Genomic DNA, 13,060 nt, shown 5'->3' with positions numbered 1-13,060 from the left:
TTAACACAATTTTTCTCCCTTACAAACAATAACCCCCCCCCGTAACAAAATAACAAGAAATCGCACAGAGCAAGATATATACATGGTAAAATGATACGTTTACATAGCTTTGTACACTGGCTCTCTCCCGCACATGCCCGTTTCCCCAACTCTTCATGTTATCTCTTGCTCATCCACCCTCCCAGGCAATCCCCCATTCCCCCCGCCTCCCCCACCCCCCCTCCCGCCCAACAGGACGTGTGTGTGGTTTCTTCTCCCCCCACCCCCCCCCCCAGGTTGCTGCTGCTGACCGACCTTCCTATAACACTCCGCGAGATAATCTAGGAACGGTTGCCAGAGCCTGTAGAACCCCTGCGCAGACCCTCTCAGGGCAAACTTGATCCTCTCCAGCTTTATGAACCCAGCCATGTCGTTTAACCAGGCCTCCACGCTAGGGGGCTTCGCCTCCTTCCACATTAGCAAGATCCGTCGCCGGGCTACTAGGGCCTCTTTCGCCTCCTGCACTCCCGGCTCGTCCACTACTCCAAATATTGCTAGCCCCCAGCTTGGCTTGACCCGGACTTTCACCACCTGAGATATTGCTCCCGCCACTCCTCTCCAGAACCACTCCAGTGCCGGGCATGACCAAAACATATGGACATGGTTCGCCGGGCTCCCTGAGCACCTTCCACATCTGTCCTCTACCCCAAAGAACCTACTCAACCTCGCCCCCGTCAAGTGCGCTCTGTGAACCACCTTAAATTGTATCAGGCTAAGCCTGGCACACGAGGAAGAGGAATTAACCCGACCTAGGGCCTCAGCCCACAGACCTTCCTCAATCTCCTCCCCCAGCTCATCCTCCCATTTACCCTTCAACTCTTCTACCAGCGCTTCCCCCTCTTCTTTCAACTCCTGGTGTATTTCCGACACCTTGCCCTCCCGGACCCATACACCCGAGATCACCCGGTCTTGAATTTCTTGTGCCGGGAGCAACGGGAATTCCGTCACCTGTCGCCTCACAAACGCCCTCACCTGCATATATCTAAAGGCATTTCCCGGGGGTATCTCGAACTTCTCCTCCAGTGCCCCTAGGCTCGCAAACGTCCCGTCAATGAACAGGTCCCCCATTCTTCTAATCCCCGCCCGATGCCAGCTCTGAAACACTCCATCCATCTTCCCCGGAGAAACCGGTGGTTACCCCTGATCGGGGACCACACCGAGGCTCCCATTGCACCCCATGCCGTCTCCACTGGCCCCAGATCCTTAGCGTTGCCGCCACCACCGGGCTCGTGGTGTACCTTGTCGGCGAGAGCGGCAGCGGTGCCGTCACCAACGCCCCCAGGCTCGTTCCTTTACAGGACGCCATCTCCATCCTCTTCCATGCCGCCCCCTCTCCCTCTATCACCCACTTGCGGATCATCGCCACATTTGCTGCCCAGTAGTAGCTCCCTAGGTTTGGCAGCGCCAACCCTCCTTGGTCCCTACTACGTTCCAGGAACCCTCTCCTTACCCTCGGGGTCCTATTCGCCCACACAAACCCCATTATACTCCTACCTACTCTCCTGAAAAAGGCCTTGGTCATCACGATGGGAAGGCGCTGAAACACAAACAGAAACCTCGGAAGGACCACCATTTTGACCGACTGCACTCTACCCGCTAGCGAGAGCGGTAACATGTCCCATCTTTTGAAGCCCTCCTCCATTTGCTCCACCAACCTCGTCAGATTCAGTTTATGTAGGGCCCCACAACTCCTGGCTATCTGGATCCCCAGATACCGAAAGCTCCCCTCCGCCCTCCTCAGCGGTAGGTCCCCTATCCCTCTTTCTTGGTCCCCTGCCTGTAATACAAAGAGCTCATTCTTCCCTACATTGAGCTTATAGCCTGAAAACTCCCCAAACTCCCTTAGAGTCTGCATGACCTCCACCATCCCCTCCATTGGATCCGCCACGTTCAGCAACAGGTCATCCGCATAAAGCGACACCCAATGCTCTTCTCCCCCTCGGACCACCCCCCTCCATTTATTAGACTCCCTCAATGACATGGCCAAGGGTTCAATCGCCAATGCAAACAACAGGGAGGACAGGGGGCACCCCTGCCTCGTCCCTCGGTACAGCCGAAAGTACTCCGAGCTCCGCCGGTTCGTGACTACACTTGCCACCGGGGCTCTGTAAAGGAGCTTAACCCAATTGATAAACCCTCCCCCGGGCCCAAACCTACGCAGCACCTCCCAGAGGTACTCCTACTCTACTTGATCAAAGGCCTTCTCCGCGTCCATAGCTGCCACTATCTCAGCGTCCATAGCTGCCACAATCTCCACCTTTCCCTCCTCCGATGGCATCATTATCACATTTAAGAGCCGCCGCACATTAGTGTTTAGTTGCCTGCCCTTTATGAATCCCGTCTGGTCCCCGTGGATCACCCCCGGGACACAGTCCTCGATCCTCGTGGCCAGCACTTTTGCCAGCAACTTAGCATCCACATTGAGGAGCGAGATCGGCCTGTACGATCCAAATTGCAGTGGGTCCTCGTCCCGCTTTAGGATCAAAGAAATTGTCGCTTCCGCATTGTCGGGGGCAGGGTCCCCTCCTCTCTTGCCTCATTAAAGGTCCTCACTAGTAGCGGGGCCAACAGGTCTACGTACTTCCTGTAGAACTCTACCGGGAACCCGTCCGGTCCCGGGGCCTTCCCTGCCTGCATACTCCCCAAACCTTTGCTCAGCTCCTCCAACCCAATTGGTGCCCCAAACCAGCCACCTCTTGCTCCTCCACCCTCAGGAATCTCAGTTGGTCTCAGAATCGTCTCATCCCCTCTTCCCCCGCTGGGGGCTGGGATCTGTACAGCTGTTCATAGAAGGCCTTGAATACCTCGTTTATTTTCGTCGCACTCCGAACCGTGGTTCCCCTTCCATCTTTGACTCCCCCTATTTCCTTCGCTGCCATCCTCTTACGGAGCTGGTGTGCCAGCATCCGGCTAGCCTTTTCCCCATACTCGTAGGTTGCCCCCTGCGCCTTCCTCCACTGTGCCTCCGCCTTCCCTGTGGTCAACAGGTCAAACTCCGTCTGGAGCCGTCGTCTTTCCCCAAGTAATCTCTCCTCCGGGGCCTCTGCGTATCTCCTGTCCACTCTCGAAATCTCCCCCACTAACCTCTCCCTTTCCATGCCCTCTGTCTTCTCCCTATGAGCCCTGATGGAGATTAACTCTCCCCTGATCACCACCTTCAACGCCTCCCATACCACCCCCACCCGCACCTCCCCGTTGTCGTTGGCCTCCAAGTACCTTTCGATGCACCCCCTCACCTTCCCACACACCACCTCATCTGCCAACAGTCCCACATCCAGCCGCCAAGGCGGGCGTTGGTCCCTCTCCTCTCCCAGCTCCAGTTCCACCCAGTGCGGGGTGTGAACCGAAATGGCTATGGCCGAATACTCAGTCCCCTCCACCTTCGGGATGAGCGCCCTGCCCAGAACAAAATAATCTATCCGGGAGTAGGCATTGAGCACATGGGAGAAAAAAGAAAATTCCCTGGCCTGCGGCCTTGCAAACCTCCATTGGTCCACTCCCCCCCCATCTGATCCATAAACCCCCTAAGCACCTTAGCCACCGCCGGCCTCTTTCCAGTCCTTGATCTGGAGCGGTCCAGTGCTGGGTCCAACACTGTATTGAAGTCCCCTCCCATTATCAGGCCTCCTACCTCCAGGTCCGGAATGCGCCCCAACATACGCTTCATGAATCCAGCATCATCCCAGTTCGGGGCGTATACATTTACCAACACCACCCACGTCCCTTGCAACCTACCGCTCACCATCACATATCGCCCTCCGTTATCTACTACGATAGTCTTGGCCTCAAATGACACCCGCTTCCCCACCAATATTGCCACCCCTCTATTCTTCGCGTCCAGTCCCGAATGGAATACCAGTCCTACACATCCCTTTCTTAACCTGACCTGGTCCGCCACCTTCAGATGTGTCTCTTGGAGCATGACCACGTCTGCCTTCAGTCCCTTTAAGTGCGCGAACACTCGGGCCCTCTTCACCGGCCCATTCAAGGCCCCTCAAGTTCTAGGTTATCAGCCGGATTGGAGTGCCCTCCCCCCTCCCCCCTCCCCGCCGACTAGCCATCTCCTTTTGTAGGCCAGTCCCGTGTCCGCGCCTCCCTCACCCTCCAGTCCCCCAGCCGGGGGACCCCCGCCCCGACCGCCTCTTCTGTGTCCCATTCCCTTTCGGCCAGTGCAGCAGCAACCCTCTCCCCCCCCCCCCCCCCCCCCCCCCCCGGCTAGACCCCTGTCTAGCTTTTTTGCTCCCCCCCATAAGTCAGCTGACACCTGCTGACCCGGGCTTCCCCCGCCACCCCACTGACCTCCCCGTTTGGGAGTGACCCACTCAGTATGCGTTCCTTCGTTCCCCTTCCCGCCTTTCTTCCCGCGCACGGGAAAAACCCCGCGCTTTCCAAAGCCTGCCCCGCACCCTCTGGCGCAGCCTTGTCTCTCTCCCCCAGCCCATGTAACATTTCCTGCGCGTGATTGACCCCCTATATATACAACAACCATCACACATCAAACCTCAAACATCCCCCCCACCTTCACAAACCCTCGGTTAGAGTCCAACCTTTCGGTTTGTATGAAGGTCCACGCCTCTTCAGGCGTTTCGAAGTAATAATGTTGGTCCTTGTATGTGACCCACAGTCGCGCTGGCTGCAGCATTCCGAATTTCACTCCTTTCCGATGCAACACCGCTTTGGCCCGGTTGAAACCTGCTTTGCGCTTTGCAACCTCCGTACTCCAGTCCGGGTATATTCGGATCTCTGCATTGTCCCACTTGCTGCTCCGCTCCTTCTTGGCCCATTTCAGGACCCTCTCTCTGTCCGTGAACCGGTGAAATCTCACCACCATCGCCCTTGGTGGCTCATTTGTCTTGGGCCTCCTCGCCAGCACCCGGTGTGCCCTGTCCAGCTCCAGCAGCCTCGAAGGGGTCTCTGCGCCCATCAACGCCCCGAGCATCGTGCTCGCGTATGCACCGGCATCGGCCCCCTCCACTCCTTCAAGGAGACCCAGGATCCGCAGATTCTTTCTCCTCGACCTGTTCTCCAGGTTTTCGAGTCTTCCCGCCCACCTGTTGTGTAGCGCCTCGTGCTGCTCCACTCTCACCGCCAGGCCCAAGAGCTCGTCCTCATTCTGACTGACTCTTTTCTGTACCTCCTGGATCTTTACCCTCGTGGGCCTTCTGGGTCATCCCTAGTCCTTCAATTGCCGACAGCATAGGCGCCATCATCTCCTTCCGCAGCTCCTCGAAGCAGCGCTTGATGAACTCCTGCAGCTCCGGCCCGCACTCCGCTTTGTCCCCGGCCGCCGCCATTTTGGTTTTTTCCCCTCGCTTCTCCCGCTGCTCCAATGCTGCTTTTTTGCCCGTTTCACTTCTGGTCCGGTCCATAAAAGTTGGAGGGGGACCTATCTCTTCCCTTCTCCGCGGGTTGTCTTCGAAAAAAATTCCGTTGGGGCTTCTCTAACGAGCCCAAAAGTCCGTAATAGCGGGAGCTGCCGAATCGTGCGGCTTAGCTCCGCATAGCCGCAACCGGAAGTCGTCAGCTAGATTCTTGATAAAGGGACAAGCGGTTATTGGGGATAGGTGGGATTGTTGAGTTGAGTTGAGTTTTGTCATTGGAGTGTCCCTTTAAGAAAGGGACACTCCAATCTTATTACATGGTTTCAGTGATGTCATTTTTATAGGTGGAGCTGAGCTGTGGCTATGAGTTTGACTTTCACTTTCACATTTGGCTGCTGTGGGCTCAGACAGAGAACAGAAGTGTTTTGGCCTGACTCTCTCTTTTCATTTTAAATATCTGTTCCAGGGGAAAAAAACATTGATTATAGCTACCTGCTATTTTGGTAACTTAAACGATGTCCCATTGGGCAGACGCAGCATGGGTTCATAAAGGGCAGGTCGTGCCTAACTAATTTAGTGGAAGTTTTTGAGGACATTACCAGTGCGGTAGATAACGGAGAGCCAATGGATGTGGTATATCTGGATTTCCAGAAAGCCTTTGACAAGGTGCCACACAAAAGGTTGCTGCATAAGATAAAGATGCATGGCATTAAGGGTAAAGTAGTAGCACGGATAGAGGATTGGGTAATTAATAGAAAGCAAAGAGTGGGAATTAATGGGTGTTTCTCTGGATGGCAATCAGCAGCTAGTGGTGTCCCTCAGGGATCTCTGTTGGGCCCACAATTGTTCACAATTTACATAGATGATTTGGAGTTGGGGACCAAGGGCAATGTGTCCAAGTTTGCAGATGACACTAAGATGAGTGGTAAAGCAAAAAGTGCAGAGGATACCGGAAGCCTGCAGAGGGATTTGGATAGGTTAAGTGAATGGGCTAGGGTCTGGCAGATGGAATACAATGTTGACAAATGTGAGGTTATCCATTTTGGTAGGAACAACAGCAAAAGGGATTATTATTTAAATGATAAAATATTAAAACATGCTGCTGTGCAGAGAGACCTGGGTGTGCTAGTGCATGAGTCGCAAAAAGTTGGTTTACAGGTGCAACAGGTGATTAGAAAGAACAAAGAAAAGAACAAAGAAAGTTACAGCACAGGAACAGGCCCTTCGGCCCTCCCAGCATGCGCCAATCCAGATCCTTTATCTAAACCTGTCTTCTATTTTCCAAGCATCTACTTCCCTCTGTTCCCCACCCATTCATATGTCTGTCTAGATGCATTTTAAATGATGCTATCGTGCCCGCCTCTACCACCTCCACTGGCAAAGCGTTCCAGGCACCCACCACCCTCTGCGTAAAAAACTTTCCACGCACATCTCCCTTAAACTTTCCCCCTCTCACCTTGAAATCGTGACCCTTGTAATTGACACCTCCACTCTTGGAAAAAGCTTGTTGCTATCCACCCTGTCTATACCTCTCATAATTTTGTAGACCTCAATCAGGTCCCCCCTCAACCTCCGTCTTTCCAACAAAAACAATCCTAATCTACTCAACCTTTCTTCATAGCTAGCACCCTCCATACCAGGCAACATCCTGGTGAACATCCTCTGCACCCTCTCTAAAGCATCCACGTCCTTCTGGTAATGTGGCGAGCAGAACTGAACGCAGTATTCCAAATGTGGCCTAACCAAAGTCCTTTCCAACTGTAACATGACCTGCCGACTCTTGTACTCAATACCCCGTCCGATGAAGGCAAGCATGCTGTATGCCTTCTTGACCACTCTATCGACCTGCGTTGCCACCTTCAGGGTACAATGGACCTGAACTCCCAGATCTCTCTACATCAATTTTCCCCAGGAGTCTTCCATTGACCCTATAGTCCGCTCTTGAATTAGATCTTCCAAAATGCATCACTTCGCATTTGGATTGAAGTCCATCTGCCATTTCTCTGCCCAACTCTCCAATCTATTTATATTTTGCTGTATTCTCTGACAGTCCTCCTCGCTATCTGCAACTCCACCAATCTTAGTATCATCTGCAAACTTGCTAATCAGACCACCTATACCTTCGTCCAGATAATTTATGTATATCACAAACAACAGTGGTCTGAGCACGGATCCCTGTGGAACACCACTAGTCACCTTTTTCCATTTTGAGACACTCCCTTCCACCACTACTCTCTGTCTCCTGTTGCCCAGCCAGTTCTTTATCCATCTAGCTATACACCCTGAACCCCATACGACTTCACTTTTTCCATCAACCTGCCATGGGAAACTTTATCAAACGCCTTACTGAAGTCCATGTATATGACATCTACAGCCCTTCCCTCATCGATGAACTTTGTCCTATAAGGCGGCGAATGGAATTTTGTCCTTCATTGCGAGAGGGATGGAGTTTAAGACTAGGGAGGTTATGCTGTAATTGTATAATGTGTTAGTGAGGCCACACCTGGAGTATTGTGTTCAGTTTTGGTCTCCTTACCGGAGAAAGGACGTACTGGCGCTGGAGGGTGTGCAGAGGAGATTCACTAGGTTAATCCCAGAGCTGAAGGGGTTGGATTACAAGGAGAGGTTGAGTAGTCTGGGACTGTACTCGTTGGAATTTAGAAGAATATGGGGGGATCTTATAGAAACATATAAAATCATGATGGATAGATGCGGGCAAGTTGTTTCCACTGGTGGGTGAAAGCAGAACTAGGGGGCATAGCCTCAAAATAAGGGGAAGTAGATTTAGGACTGAGTGTAGGAGGAACTTCTTCACCCAAAGGGTTGTGAATCTATCGAATTCCTTGCCCAGTGAAGCAGTTGAGGCGCCTTCATTAAATGTTTTTAAAATAAAGATAGATAGTTTTTTTAAGAATAAAGGGATTAAGGGTTATGGTGTTCAGGTCGGAAAGTGGAGCTGAGTCCACAAAGGATCAGCCATGATCTCACTGAATGGCGGAGCAGGCTCGAGGGGCCAGATGGCCTACTCCTACTCCTAGTTCTTATGTTCTTATATAGTTTGCTTTCTGGAAGGGTTTAATCCTGCTGGTGAGACTGGGTCAGAATCTCATGGAAAGCCAGTCTTATTCAAATGAGAATGCAGAGTGCTGGGTCATGTCCTTAAAAAGGGATTTTTGGTTTATGGGATTTTTTTTGAATTGGAACAGTTATGGGGGAATTCATTAAGTGTTATACATAGATTACTGTAGCTGTGGGGTGTCTTTATGTTTGTAATTGATAAAAATTCTTGCTGTTTGTTCATATATAAGTTAACTAACTTCTTCGAATGAAGCTTATTTTGATTAAAGTGTCTAGTAAGACTCTTGAATCACATCTCAAGTGAAGGCTCTTGTGCTCATCCAAGCCAAATTCAACAAAAAGTTATAGGTCAGGAGAACTCCACAATACACTTTGGAGTTTTTAAACCCTGGCCCAGAACAGTTTACAATTAGATCAACCATTATCTTATTGAATGGTGAGCAGACTCAAGGGCCGAGTGGTATGCCCCAATAATGTTGTTCTTATTTATGTACCAACATTACAATGTAGGTTGTAACCAAAATATTAACACATTTTGTTTGAAGAATCAATTGATTTACTTTTTATAAACAAAAGAGCTGCAATATTCTTTAAAATAAGCTTCCCCAACACCTCCTCAAGATAGTTGTCAGTAATTCACCTTTTTGGTTACTTTACAAATTTACTATATGCAATAAAGTGCCCTCAATTTAAATGCTTTCAAATGAAGTAACCTGTAAACACATTGCAAAACACAAAAATTATCTGAAGCTAAGACAAACAAATTCAGAAAATCAATCACTCCATGTTCTTTTGAAAGAAGACAGTTAAATCTTACCTTTCATGAATAGGCTGTTAGCACATTTTGAACCCTCAGGACAATTAAGGATGGGTGTATCACGTCACCTTAGGTCACTTGGCATGTGGTACAGCTAGAAAGGCAAAAAGAACAAAAGTGCTTACTAATATTGTGCAGTTTTTAAAAAAGAAAAATCGAAAGAGGCTTGAACATCAATTTGATGTTCAAGCCTCTTTCGATTTTTCTTTTAAGTACTAACAGAAGTATGTGTGGCATCATTTTATTCCTCGTAGCAATCTGTAGCTTTTGATTAAAATTTGCTGGGCAGCTAGGTGTTCTGCAAACTTATGCCCATTAAGAAATGGTTGAGCCTCTACAAGGATTTAGGACCCTGAAGAAATTTGTTTTATTCCGAAAGCATGGCCTGAACTTGAACCCTATGAAAGGGTCATTGCCCAACATATGTTATCTATTTACTTTCTCAGACAACACAGGAATAGGAATTTTTAAAGCATTTCAGACTATTATTTTTATTCTAATCCTATGATTTAGAGTTTAAACAGGATTGACTGTAGATCAAAAACTCATAAATTGTACCACTAAAATCTCATTTGGAAATCTGTCAGGTTTTACAGATTAAAGTTTTTAACCAATTATTCCCGGGACATCAAGCCAGAGGTTTTACTTACTGGTAAAAATTAAATATAAACAGTAAATTTCAAAGCGAGTACAGATTTCATCAGCTAGTGAACAGTATTATATAGCAAGATAGGAGTGTTCCAGTTTACCATTCCACTGGGTTCACATGAAATTTTGTAAACCATATTACGTATTGGTTTCTCATTAAAACTAGATTGAGGCCAACTGGCCTATCCAGTCCATACCAGCTCTTTGCAATCCAAAACTAAAACTAATCCCACTGATCTCTCCTGACATCTCTTATTTTCCTCTACTTCAAATTGTTATCTACATTAATAAACATACAGAATGGGCAAATAATTGGCAAATGAAACTCAACACAGGTGGATGTGTGGTACATTTTGGTAGGAAGAATAGGGAGGTCACTTATTACTCAGAAAATGCGAATCTAGATGAGGTAGAGGGACATAGGGATCTCGGAGTACAAATACACCAATCACTAGGCGTTGCTGCAGAGGTAAGTAAGGCCATTAAAATCGCAAATCAAGCACTGGGCTTTATTTCTAGAGGGATAGAATTGAAAAGTGGGGAAGTTATGCTAAACTTTGGTTAGTCTACATTTAAGGGTACTGCGTGCAGTTCTGGTCGTCATATTTTTAAAACTAAGATATCGAGGCACTGGAGAGAAGGTTTACAAAGATGATATCAAAAATGTCTGGGTAAACATCAGGAAGGATGGACATGAGGCTTGAAGAAAGAAAGTTGAAAGGTGACCTAATTGAGATCTTTTCATGAAAAGGTATTGCTGAGAGTGAATACAGAGGAAATGCTGTAGGTAAGAGCATAACTAGAAGACATCAATCTAGTATAGTCACTAAAAAAATCACAAAATAATTACAATGCAAAAGGAGGCCAATACGCCCATTGAGTCTGCACTGGCCCTCTGAAGTCGCACCCTACCTGTCATGAGAATGTCACTTTAAGAAATGTTTAGCTGCTCATGTTACTGCAGTGATGTCAGAGTGTGGGTGGAGCTGAACTCTGGCTCTGTTTTTTAGTTTCACTTTCAGAAAAGCTTGGGTGTATCTGTGTCTTTTTGGTTTTGTTTTCAGTGTTGGGAGCTGAAGCCAGACAAAGCAGGTGTACTGCTGTTTCTCTCTGCCATGAAAAGACTATCTCTTCATCATTTGGTGAATTCAGAATTATAAATGTTCTCCGTAGTGAATGTAAACCTTATGTGCTTCTGTTGAAAGGTGTTTCTTTTGTCTTCTGGATATTGTTTGGGAAGTTATTAAAGATTACAGAGTGTTGTATTCTTTGCGGGTTGTATTTGAATTGATGATTGCTAAGATGTTCACTGTATGTTTTAAAAAGGGTAACTTGAAAAAATACTTTTTCATTTCTGTACCACACCTGTAGAGTGGGCCGTGTGCTCCCCATACCACAATCTAGTAAAAGTTGTGGGTCAGGTGAACTCCATTATACACTTTGGGGTTCTCTAAACCCTAATCCATAACAAATTGGGGGCTCGAGGGGGATAAAAGTCTATCTATTGGATTGGCTTAGTGAACTTAAAGACAGTGAGGGGTGAGCATATTGTGGTTGCTTTTCAGGTGTGGTATTCTAATTTAAATGGGGAGTGTGTTGTGGACAATGGCGCTTTCAGACACTCAGAAGTTTTTGGGGGTGGAGACGGTCACACGCAGTACCTCACGGACAGAGACTAACAGCAGACTGTTAGATTTGGCAAAAACATTGCAGTTAACATTACCTGACAAAATGCGAAACAATGAGGTAATTATGGCGGTAGCGAAGCATTTAAAGTTGCCTGAGAGACAGTTTGACTCATTGGAAATGGCAAAACCTCAATTACAAAGTAAACAAATGGAACATGAGAAAGAATTAAAGCAGCTTGAATACGAAAAAGATAGAGAGGAGAAAGAAAGGGAGATACAGATCAGGGAAAAAGATAAAGAGAGAGAGTTTGAACTTCAGGAAATGGCCATGAAACATGACAGTCAGTTAAAATTGGCAGGCGTAAAGGGAAACCTACAGTTGTATGATAGCGATGAAGATAGTGAGAAAGAGCGTCATATTTGAAGGCTTGTTGGGGATCGATTTAAATATGTCCATGCATTGCCACGGTTTGATGAGAAGGAGATAGAAGTCTTTTTTATTTCATTTGAGAAGATAGCTAAACAAATGAAATGGCCACAGGACATGTGGGTATTACTGATTCAAACAAAGGTGATCGGTAGGGCTAGTGAAGTGTTTGCATCACTATCAGAGGAGGTATCCGAGTCGTATGAGGAGGTGAAAAAATCCATCTTGGGTGCATATGAACTAGTGCCTGAAGCCTACAGACAAAGGTTTAGAAATGTAAGGAAAGAACCTGGTCAAACATACATGGAGTTTGAGAGGATCAAACAGATAGGTGGATAAGGGCTTTGAAAATCGACCAAACATATGAAGCTCTCAGAGAAATTATACTTTTGGAGGAGTTTAAAAATTCAATTCCTGATGTAGTGAGAACTCATGTGGAAGAGCAGAGGCTTAAAACTGCGAGAATAGCAGCAGAAATGGCAGATGATTATGAATTAGTTCATTAATCAAAGTTTGGTTTCCAACACCAGTTTCAGCTTGTGAGGGATCGAAACTGGGATATGAGAAATACCCAAGTGGTAAAGGGAAAGGTGATCTGATGGTAGATAATAAGGAGAGTGTACCTCACACTAAAAATAAAAAATCTGGGAGGGTGGAAGAGATATGAAAAGTTTCAAATGTTTTCACTGTAATAAACTAGGCCATGTAAAGTCACAGTGTTGGTGGTTGAAGAAAAGCACTGGGAAGGCTGATGTGGTGTAACAGGATAAGACAGTGGGGTTTGTTAAAGTGGTAAAGGAAAGCTCAAGTGAAGCGAAGGAGGTGCAAAAGATTGTACAGCCTGATCAAGAGGTGATTGATAAGAAGCTGCCAGATCTCTTTAAAGAATTTACTTGTGTGGGTAAAGTTTACTCATGTGTATCAGGAGGAGCAGGTAAAGAAGTCACAATTTTAAGAGGTACGGGAGCTAGTCAATATTTAATGGTAAGAGATGAGGAGTTATGTAGTTTGGAAAAAATGTTGCCAGAAAAGGTGGTGATATGTGGAATTCAGGATGAGAGGAGTGGTGTTCCATTATAAAAGGTACGGTTGGAAAGTCCAG

General features: G+C 47.5%; 1 protein-coding gene across 4 annotated transcripts in view; it reads right to left on the bottom strand.

The window, feature by feature from the left end:
* tbl1xr1a (TBL1X/Y related 1a) overlaps positions 1–13,060 on the bottom strand; it is a 304,123-nt gene that overhangs the window by 42,791 nt on the left and 248,272 nt on the right. For all 4 annotated transcript variants that reach the window (XM_072474367.1, XM_072474366.1, XM_072474365.1 and 1 more), the window contains one exon: positions 9,256–9,349. The gene's annotated coding sequence lies outside the window, so the exon portion shown is untranslated. The remainder of the gene's footprint in view (positions 1–9,255; positions 9,350–13,060) is intronic.

The sequence above is a fragment of the Scyliorhinus torazame genome, chromosome 14 (assembly GCF_047496885.1).
Source record: "Scyliorhinus torazame isolate Kashiwa2021f chromosome 14, sScyTor2.1, whole genome shotgun sequence".
NCBI classification, from domain to species: Eukaryota; Metazoa; Chordata; class Chondrichthyes; order Carcharhiniformes; family Scyliorhinidae; genus Scyliorhinus; species Scyliorhinus torazame.
Note: the sequence above shows the minus strand (reverse complement) of the source record. Positions and strands in the feature narration are given on the sequence as shown.